Source organism: Mastomys coucha, unplaced genomic scaffold (genome assembly GCF_008632895.1).
Source record: "Mastomys coucha isolate ucsf_1 unplaced genomic scaffold, UCSF_Mcou_1 pScaffold6, whole genome shotgun sequence".
NCBI lineage: Eukaryota > Metazoa > Chordata > Mammalia > Rodentia > Muridae > Mastomys > Mastomys coucha.
Genome location: NW_022196912.1, coordinates 9,646,091 through 9,656,332, shown reverse-complemented (window position 1 = coordinate 9,656,332; position 10,242 = coordinate 9,646,091). Strand labels below are relative to the sequence as shown.

Sequence of the window (10,242 nt, the reverse complement as noted above, 5' to 3'; positions counted from 1 at the left end):
CTCTCTCTCTCTCTCTCTCTCTCTCTCTCTCTCTCTCTCTCTCTCTCTCTCTCTCTCTTATATATATACAGGCTGCTGTCCAGCTAATCAAACAACAATTGGCTGTGAACATAAGCCCACGAATCCAGTAGTTACTCAGTCCACAAGGCTGGATGTCTCAGCTGATTTTCTGTATATTCTGGAGTCCCACAGAAGTAGGCTCTATTCCACTGAAGGGATGGATGATGTGCTAGAAAGGTAAGGGCAAGCAGGTAAAGAGCAGAAGCTTCCTTCTTCTGTGTCAGCATTCTTAACCTGTGGGGAGCAGCCCCCTTGAGAGTGAAACAACCCAGAGATTGACTATCAGATGTTCTGAGTATCAGACATATGATTCATAACAGTAGCAAACTTACAGTTATAAAGTAACAATACAAATAATTTTATGATTGGGAGTCACTACAACATAGGAAACTGTACTAAAGGGCTACAGCATTAGGAAGGTTGAGAACCGCTGCTCTATGTCTTTACATAGACTTCCAGCAGAAGGTGTGGCTCAGATTAAAGGTACGCCTTCCCACCTCAGGATCCAGATAAAATTCATGTGTCTTCCCACCTCAAAGGTCAAGTCTAGAAGAGGATTCATCCACTTCAAACAAGCAAAGTCATCTCTCACAGGTGTTCCCTCCATTTCTGGATCATTGCTCATTCCAGATGTCATCAAGCTGACAAACGGGAACAGCCATCACAAAGGGCGAGCGCAAGATGGGTCAGCACGTGCAGACACTTGTTCCTGAGCTGACGACCTACATTCCATCCCTGGGACCCACAGTGATGGAAGGTGAGGACTGACTCGTGACAATTGTCTTCTCACCTCCAAACACACTCTGCGGGCCAAAAATAAAAACAAATTAGATAAATGTATTTTTTTTTATTTATTTAAAATGGCAGGGGATATAGCTCAATGATAGAACACTTGGCGATTATTCACAATGCCTTTGATTTAATTCCCAGTCCTGAGAAACAAAACTAAACAAGACAAGACAAGGCAACCCAATGCCCTGCCACATACACTAATCTATCATCTTTAGTTCTGGAAGACTGAATGGAGCTCAAAAGCGAACATCCAGGTGTTGTCAGAGCTGTGTTTCTAAAAAAGACTAATTTACCTTATGTTCATTGGTGTTTTGCCTGTATGTATGTCTATATAAGGGTGTCAGATCCCCTGGAACTGGAGTTACAAACTGTTTTGAGCTGTCATGTGGGTGCTGGGAATTGAAACCAGAACCTCTAGAAGAGCAGTCAGTGTTCCTAACCACTGAGCAGTCTCTCTTTAGCCTTGGTTCTTGTCTTCTTAAAAAAAAAAAAAAAAAAAAAAAGAAAGAAAGTTCAGGTAAGAGGCATAGGTTTCTTTTCTAACCTATCAAGATCCTTCTCATAGCTGTAGGTAACGGAGACTCCAATTAACCCGTAGCTTAAGGGATGCTGAGTTGGCTCAGTGGGTATGGGAGCTTGCTAAAAGTCTGATAAGCTGAATTTAGTCCCTGGGATCTACATGCTAGGCGATAAACAGGTACATCCCCCCCCCACACTAAATAAAAATGTAATTTAAACAATTTAAAGACATAGGGCTAGAGAGACGGCTCAGCCACTGAGAGCACTTGCCGCTCTTACAGAGTGCCCAGGTTTGGTTCCCAGTACCTCACAGTTGCCTGTACCTCCAGTTCCAGGGCATCTGATGCCATCTTTTGGCCTTTAATGGCACTACACGCACACATGGTGAACATACATACATGCAAACAAACTCTCATAACTAAGTAAATCTTAAAAATATAAAAATGAAACAAAACAGAAAAACAAGCAAAGAAAGCTCCTTCAGTTAATGGGAAGGTTAAAGGCTCATATACTATGAGATACCTGTCTTACTCAGGGTTTCCATTGCTGTGAAGAGACACCATGAACTCGGCAGCTCTTATAATGGAAAATGTATTTTGGGCTGGCTTAGTTTCAGGGTTTTAGTTCATTACCATCAGGGTGGGAAACAGAGCCATGTGTAGGCAGACCTGGTGCTAGAGAGGAGGAGAGCATTCTATATCCAGATCCAAAGACAGCTGGAAGACCTTGAGCCTCTAAGCCCAGCTTGAGCTTCAGAGACCTCAGAACCCACCTCCTAGTGACACACATCCTCCAAAAAAGCCACACCCACTCCAACAAGGCCACGCCTCTTTAGTGCCACTCCCTGTGGGCCTATGTGGGCCATCTTCATTCAGACCACCACAGTAGCTAAAGGATATTTGCAGGAGGGCTAACTGAGGAGACCCACCCTGAATGTTGTTCATATCAGGTTTTGTGTGACAGCAATAAGAAAAGTGACTAACACACGTCCTATTCTTGGTGGCTGAGGAGAGCTGATTACACATAGCATTTCCTTCGGACCACCATGCCATCTCCAGGGCTGCAGAGTGGGTTGAGTCACGTTAGCAAAATCCTTCATTCTTTCTACTAGACAATGTTGTTGAAATTTTTAGTCCCAATCTGGAGTTCCTATATCATCTTGATCATTCAGTTCCCAGATAAAAGGCACATAACCTTTATGTTTACAATAAGCCTTAAACAGTGCAAGAGCTGGGCAAATATCTACCCTCTATGCTATTAGAATCTACCTCTATGCTATTAGAATCTACCTCCCCATCGATAACCCTGAGTTATTACTTAGTATGTTTCATCTGTGCTGCTCTTAATTCCAATTGGCTAACCCTCGAGAGCATGTTTTCTTGACTCCTAACCCATGGAATCTCTCTCCCTCCTTCACCTTCTCCCTCAGGGTTCTCCTCTGACCCCTAGCTCTGGAATCCTAAACCCTGCCTATGTCTCTTCTGCTCAACTATTGGTTGTCAGCATCTTTATTTACCAATCAGAAATAACTTGGGTGCAAGGTCACTGGGTCTACATTCAGATTTTCTCTCCAGGAACCAGGTTGTAGGGGCTCACACTTCGCTCTACAATACACAGCAAAAGACCAAACCTCAAAAGACTTAGGTAATTCTCTCCATGTTTCTGAGAGATCAAATTACCACCAAGTGAGAACCTGATGTGTGTGCTCACAGATCCACACTTGCACCCATTACTGGAACAAAACCAGTAGTAACCGGGCTGGTGAGATGGATAAGCGGGTAAGAGCACTGACTGCTCTTCTGAAGGTCTTGAGTTCGGATCCCAGCAACCACATGGTGGCTAACAACCACCTGTAATGAGATTTGACGCTCTCTTCTGGTGCATCTGAAGACAGCTACACCAGAGCGAGCTGGGCCATCCTGAGTTCAATTCCCAGCAGCCACATGATGGCTCATGGCCATCTGTACAGCTGTAATATACTCATACATATAAAATAAATAAATAAATCTTTAAAAAAAAACAGTAGTAACTAGCAGACATCACTTGGATCTGATGTTTCCAGGTTCCCAGACTTTCATTCAAGAAAACTGAAATAAAGGCAGAAAAGAATTGCAAAGAAGCAAAGGAGTTTTATTTCAAGGCAAAGCAATAGTATAGACTAGAAACACACTATCCTGTCTGTCTGTCTGTCATCTGTCTGTCTTATATGTAAGTGTTTTGCCTTCATGCATGGACTACACTACCTGCCTGCCCAGTTCCTCATCAAACCCTTGGGACTGGAGTTGCAGATGGTTGTGCGTCATCATGGTGCTGGGAAGTCAACCCCGATCCTCTGTAAGAACAGCAAGTGTGTTTAACCATTGAGCCATTTCTCCAGAAACCCGCCCCCCCCCGCACCCCATATTCTATCACTCCTGACTCTTCATGACATGGTTCCAAATGATTTGGATGAAAGTAGAAGTGTGTGAAATCTTGCGGTCCAAGGCTCCCCGAGGAGTGTCAACACTGGCGCTTCTTTGTAGCTTGAGTGTCATGGATGAATTTATATTTGTTACATACAATGAAGAAAACTGAGAATATCTGTGAGTTGCCCAAAGTCATTTAGTCATACACACACACACACACACACACACACACACCACACCACACCACACCCCATATATACTACTAGTAAATAAGTAATACTAAAAGAATTTCTCATAAATCTGATGAGAAGACTCTCCTTTCCTCCGCCATTGTGTGCGGTGCGCCTGACTCAGCTTCCCGCAATGTCCTCTCACAAGACTTTCAGAATCAAGAGATTCCTGGCCAAGAAACAAAAGCAAAATTGTCCTACTTCTCAGTGGATCCGGATGAAAACTGGTAACAAAATCAGGTAGAATTCTAAGAGAAGACACTGGGGAAAACAGAGCTGGGTCTGTAAGGATCCACACAATGCCAAGACTGAACTGTGGTCATCGATCAGTCCTACCAGATGGATTTCAATATTTTTAACCCAGAGTCTTGCTCGTGTCTCAAATTAGGGTGTTTGTCCAGTAATAAAATACAGAACCTTTAAAACTGAAAAAAAAATCTGATGAAAAGACCCAAACCTATCAAAGAATCTAACTAAACAGAAAAATTGAAAGAAGATGTTGGCACAGGCGATTACTCTGAAGCCTGAGCAGAGGCTGGGCGTGCAGCTCAGAGGTAGAGCCATTCCCTAGCACAGCAAAAGCCTCTTGTCTCTCTCCTCATTGTCAGCACTGAGAGAAGTGCAAACGGGCAAAAAGGACATCTATCAAAAATGCCCAGCACCCATAAGTCTACTTTCTGCTTTCCTGGAAACATAGTTTCTTCTGCATACAGAACAGCAGAGGCTGCAAGAAGAACAGCTCAGACCTGTGAGCTTGTGATAGATAACCTTGGGAGTTCATTCTTGACTTCACAAAGATTTCTTGTATTTTTTTTCCTGATAGTTACAAAATTCCTTGCTCCTATCAGTGGGAGGGTAAAATAGAAAAGATCGTAACAAGACAGATGACAAGAAAACTATCATATACCCAGAGGAACTGCCAATATGAAGGTTTAACACCAAGTATTGGCGAGGATGCAGAGCAACTGAAACTCAATCTTACTGGCAGGAGTGACCGCTCCCTCCGGCATCTTCTGGGATCCAGAGCTCACAGGTAAAGGTGGCCTACTGGGTGGCAGAGAAGTTGGCTAAAGGGCTTCAGGCTAAAGTTGCCAGCATGTGGGCAAACGTGTTGCCCATTCGTAAGTGGGAATCCATCTACTGGTTGCTGAGCTGTAGGAGCTAGAAGAAAAGCATTGGGCAGAGGGATAACAATCAGCCCCTGCAGTGGCCTCTAGCAACTTTACTGACAGAGCCAGAGAGTGGCAGGAGATGATGGAAGACCAATGTCATCTGGGTCCGGTTCCAGGGCTGCAGAGCAGAGGAGAAGCAGAGGAAGGATAACGTCCTGCCTCTCCCAGCTTCTGTGTCCTCATGACTCAAAACACTGAAGGAGAGTTTTCTTTTTATGTATTGATTCTAAGAAATAGGGTGGCCAGTGATTAGGGTAGCTAGTGGCTAGTGATTAGAGGGCCAGTGACTAGGGTGATCAGTGATTAGAGTGATTGATTAGGGTGACCAGTGACTAGGGTTCAGATTGTCTGGGACAATCACAATTCGTTCTCGCTGGTCTTTCATCCTCAGAACGGTCCCCTTTTGAAGACTGTTTATGTGGTCACACCAGCGGGATGTATCAGTTTCTGTCAAATACTCCCACTGATAGGAGCTAGGGATTTTGTAAATAAAAACATCAGCAGCAACAACAACAAAAATACAAGAAATTTTTGTGAAGTTAAGAATGAGCATACAAAGTTATCCACAAGTACCCTGTGCCCACATCAAAAGAGACACATTATTGAACACTGTTTGCTTACCTAAAAGAATTACTTTAATAAGTAAAGATAAAAATTCTAAGTGAGCCGGGCTATGATGGTGCATGCCTTTAATCCCAGCACTTGGGAAGCGGAGACAGGTGAATTTCTGAGTTCGAGGCCAGCCTGGTCTACAGAGTGAGTTCCAGGACAGCCAGGGCTACACAGAGAAACCCTGTCTTGAAAAACCAAAAAAATTTAAAAAAAATAAAAAAAATTCTAAGTGACATGATGGTACAGTGTCATAGTACTATGTTTAAAAGGTACTATTTTCCTATTAACAATGTATGAAATAGCAGTAGATTTTACAATACAGCATAGTTTAGACTGGACAATTCTATTTGTTCGCAAGTATTTTGTACCTACCAGAGAGCATCAGCTACGAATCTGTTGGGTCAATTTTTTTGTTTGTTTGTTTGTTCGTTTTGTTTTTTGGCTTTTTGGTCAGGGTTTCTCTGTATAGCCCTGGCTATCCTGGAACTCACTCTGTAGACCAGGCTGGCCTCGAGCTCAGAAATCTACCTGCCTCTGCCTCCCAAGTGTTGGGATTAAAGGCATGTGCCACCCCTGGCTGGCAATGGTTATGTGCATTTAAAGCTAGGCTAGAGGAGCTGAAAAGATGGACCAATGGCTAAGAGCACTGGCTGTTCTTCCAAAGAACCCAGGTTTGATTCCCAGTACCCACAGCTACCACTAGGCTCACAACCTTCTGTAAGTCCAGCTCCAGAGAATCTGATGCCCTCTCCAGCCTCTGAGGCCACACACATATTTTATACGGACATACATGCAGTCAAAATACCCATACATATAAAGTAAAGTAATTTAATAACTTAAAAAAAAAAACAGAAGTATGTTTATAAAAACAGTATTTTCCCACACTCCTGTCAACACTGGATGTTACCAGTCTTTTGAATTTGTTACCATCTGACTAGTTCTCAGCAATTCTTTTTGACTTGAGCACAGAGAGAAGGAACCCATGCCTCCTCCGTTCACACACATTTCCTCCACTCTGTAATCTGCTCACACCTGCACGAAACTTCACTGACCTGGGGCCTTGGACTCTCCATCTGTCTCAAGAAGATAAGGGGCCGTGTGCTCACATGGCACTGTCGGGGCTCAGGAACCACATGGGTAGGAGGGCACTTAGGCACGTACAAACTCAGAGCATTGTTAAGACTTCACAATGGCTCGCCCTGTTACAGGTGGCTATGGCATCTTGTGATTTTCTTCTAAGAAACACAGTATTTATGTTCATAGCATTAAGTGGTTCATTCTATTTTTTAAATTTATTTTTTATTTATGTGACCACGTGTGTCTCTGTGGGTACATGCCACATATGTGTGAGTGTACACGGATGTCAGAAGAGAGCATTCACTCCTCTGCAGCTGGAGTTACAGGGGTTGTGAGCTGCCCAGTGTAGGTGCTAGGAACTGAACTTGAGTTCTCTGGAAAAGAGCAAACGTTCTTAACCTCTGACCCAACCTCCCAATTAAAAAAAAAAAAGGTATTTAAAGGATACCTTTAATTGATGCTTAAAAACCAGGTTCTGTGCTGTATGCCTGTAATACCAGAACTTGGGAGGCAGAGGCAGGAAGATCAGGAATTCAAAACTAGCCTCTGCTACATACTGAGTTTGAAGCCAGCCTGGGCACCATCAGACCTTGTCTCAAGAGAGCAACCAACTGACTAACAAAAACCAACCCCTAAAAATAATTTTGAAGACCTTCCAATTAAGACAGAATCATTCTGGACACTCCTGGGTGGGTGTGACTGGCATGTACAGCTAGTCTCTGACACCAGCTGTCTGTCTGTCCATGGTAGCCGCTCTGGACATCCGTGTGCAGGATTTGGCTTCTGTCCAGCAACATTTATGCTTAGTACATAAACATAAATGAGATGCTGGCTAAAAATAAGAAATATAAAAAATTTGATGAGATAAAGCAAACAAAGGCCATAAAATGGTAATTCCATAAATTTAAATCAAGATGATCTTCATTCACCAGACTCACAGATTGCATCCCAACTAATCAAAATGTTTGTGTGGCTCATCACAATGCCTCTTGTGTAGCAGAGGCCATGAAGAGAAAACAAAGTGGCCATTACATGCTATTTGGCCTTTCATTGTCAGGAATAAAGACAGTCATAGTCCCCTCTTGTAATTTGCACATGCACATGACAATTGAAACCCTTCCAGTTCATCTCACCATTTAAACACAAAAATATGAAAGTTAAAAAAAAAACAACTTTTTTCAGTGCAAAAGGCATACATTCCAAACATTCATTTAAGAAACAGTTTTTGTCTATTTCTGTTGCCACAATGAGTCATTACATTTCATACATTTTAATATACAGTACATTCATCCCATTGCCAAGATAAGATGTTATTTTAAAACTTATCTGTTAACACAGCATGCTTTTCCCTAGCCTTACATAATTAAACATTTTGTTATTTGGAATATGGAAAAGAGTGAGACTCTTTACATTATAGACATTGTAAGGTTTAGCTACCCTTGCTTCTAGAAAAAGTTTTTATTTTATTTTTAAAAATCAGTTTTATTATTTAACATATAATAATGTAAATTATTTCAAGGCAATGGGGTAGGTAGCTTGGCCTGTAGAACCTGCACTCTGAAGGCAGAGGCAGGAGGATCCTGAGTCCGTGGCCAGTCTTCGTTACATGGTGAGACCATGTCTTAGAAAGTTAAATTCAGTGTGTTGGGAGGAGTTATGTGGGGAAATATTCTCCAGTCAAGATTCCTGGATTTAGAGATAAGGAAACTCAAGAGACTTGAGCCCCCTCAAGATGAATGAAGAGCAGAGCAGTGCGAGCCTTGGGTGAGGCTCCTAGCTCCCTGCTCTCTGGAGGCCATCTGAAGAGCGTAGAAGTTTTCTCCTGTGGTCCTGGTGCCTCGCCCCGTCTGGTTTCCTCCCTGAGAACCTTGGTCTCTCTGGGACCTAAACTATGTCCCCTGTGTGAGGCACCACCACCTTTCCCTGTAAACACTGGGATCCCCACTATCTGTATACCTATGTACACGCACTGGCTGATCCTCCACTGGTTGCAGAGCTAATAAAACAGCAGATGCACAACGGGGGACTTGGGGCGAGGGCGAGGGGTAAAATTTTCCTTTACCACCTCCTCCCCCACTGGTCTCCTTCCCTAGTATCCTTCCTGATATTTTTTTTTCTTTTTAAAGATTTACTTATTTTAAAAAATTATGTACGTGTACGTGTCTGTGCACGCCGTAGATCCCCCTGGAACTGGAGTTAAGGAGGATTGCGAGTCAAATCGAACCCGCACTCTCGGCAAGAGCAGAGCTCCTAAGCTCTGAGCCATCTCGGCCGCCTCTCTCCCCATACATTCATAAAGCGCCGTGCTTTCACGTTCCGTGAGGAGGGAAGAGGACTCAAAGTGCGTGTGGCCCGGCCCAGCGCTCCGATTTTCTGGTTTAAGAAAGAAACGGATATTCTGAGCTTTCTAGCTCTTTTGGTTTTAAACGTTGAAACTTTTAGGATGGAAAGAAAGGAAACACGTGCAGCCTGGACCCCGGGCTGAGAACCCGGCCGGGTTCCGCTGCCCGCCCTCGCGCCGTCAGAAGGGGGTGCTGGGGATCAGAGTTCGCTTCCCGGAGCGGCCCGGAGCCGCGCGGTCGCGGTCTGCGCGTGCGGGGCGCTGGGCCGGCCGGCCGGAGCGAAGCCTCGCGGAGGACGCCGCCCCACCTCCCCGCAGGCTGGGCCGTACGAGCCCGTCTCCTCCGGCTCCCCGCGTCCTTCTGTCCCCTGACGCTGGCTTGTGGCCCTGAGTCCGCTCCGAAGCCAAGGGAGGCTGGGGTCCGAGCGGCGTCCGCAGGCGGCGGCTGCGCATGCTCCACCGACGCCTCGCCGGGTCTGATAGAGCCTTCGCAAGGCCGCCACAGCGGAGCTCCAGTGGCGCAATCGGTTAGCGCGCGGTACTTATACAGCAGTACATGCAGAGCAATGCCGAGGTTGTGAGTTCGAGCCTCACCTGGAGCACGATCCTTTTGGAGCTACGCTTTAGTTTTATATTTCTATAAGAAGGAGTTAGGCTCCCTTTAGTCTCCTCGCTTCCTGTCTCAGCCACAGCGGAAAACAGCTCGCTGTGAAGCTATGCACTCGCTTTCAGAGCAGCTCAGTAGCTACTGCGCAGCATCCAGCTGTAGAGCCCAGTCGACCGCCTACTACCTTTCCAGATCCATAGGCCTCTGTTTAAACAGTATCAGGACCCGGGATGCAGACCGAGGTCCCTGAGGCTCTCTGAGGCCTGGCGGCTTCCTGCGAGCGCGGAGTACTCCGCAGCTCCCGACGCTGCCTCCGCCCGAGCCCGGATCCAACCCACTGCTTCCGGGTGGCTCCCCAGGACCAAATGGACTAGGAGTGTGAGATCCTGGGTGAGGGATCTACTCCATTCCCTGGCATCAGCTCCCT

General features: G+C 45.1%; 1 long non-coding RNA gene and 1 other non-coding gene across 2 annotated transcripts in view; both read left to right on the top strand.

Moving 5' to 3' along the window:
* LOC116080521 overlaps positions 1-900 on the top strand; it is a 7,222-nt gene extending 6,322 nt beyond the window's left edge. The window contains exons 2-3 of the long non-coding RNA XR_004114467.1: positions 72-237; positions 600-900. This is a non-coding gene — a long non-coding RNA (uncharacterized LOC116080521). The remainder of the gene's footprint in view (positions 1-71; positions 238-599) is intronic.
* An 8,817-nt stretch (positions 901-9,717) lies between these two features.
* Trnai-uau lies at positions 9,718-9,810 on the top strand. The gene is given in 2 exon segments: positions 9,718-9,755; positions 9,775-9,810. It is a non-coding gene; the product is annotated as a tRNA-Ile (tRNA).
* The last annotated feature ends 432 nt before the right edge of the window (positions 9,811-10,242 follow it).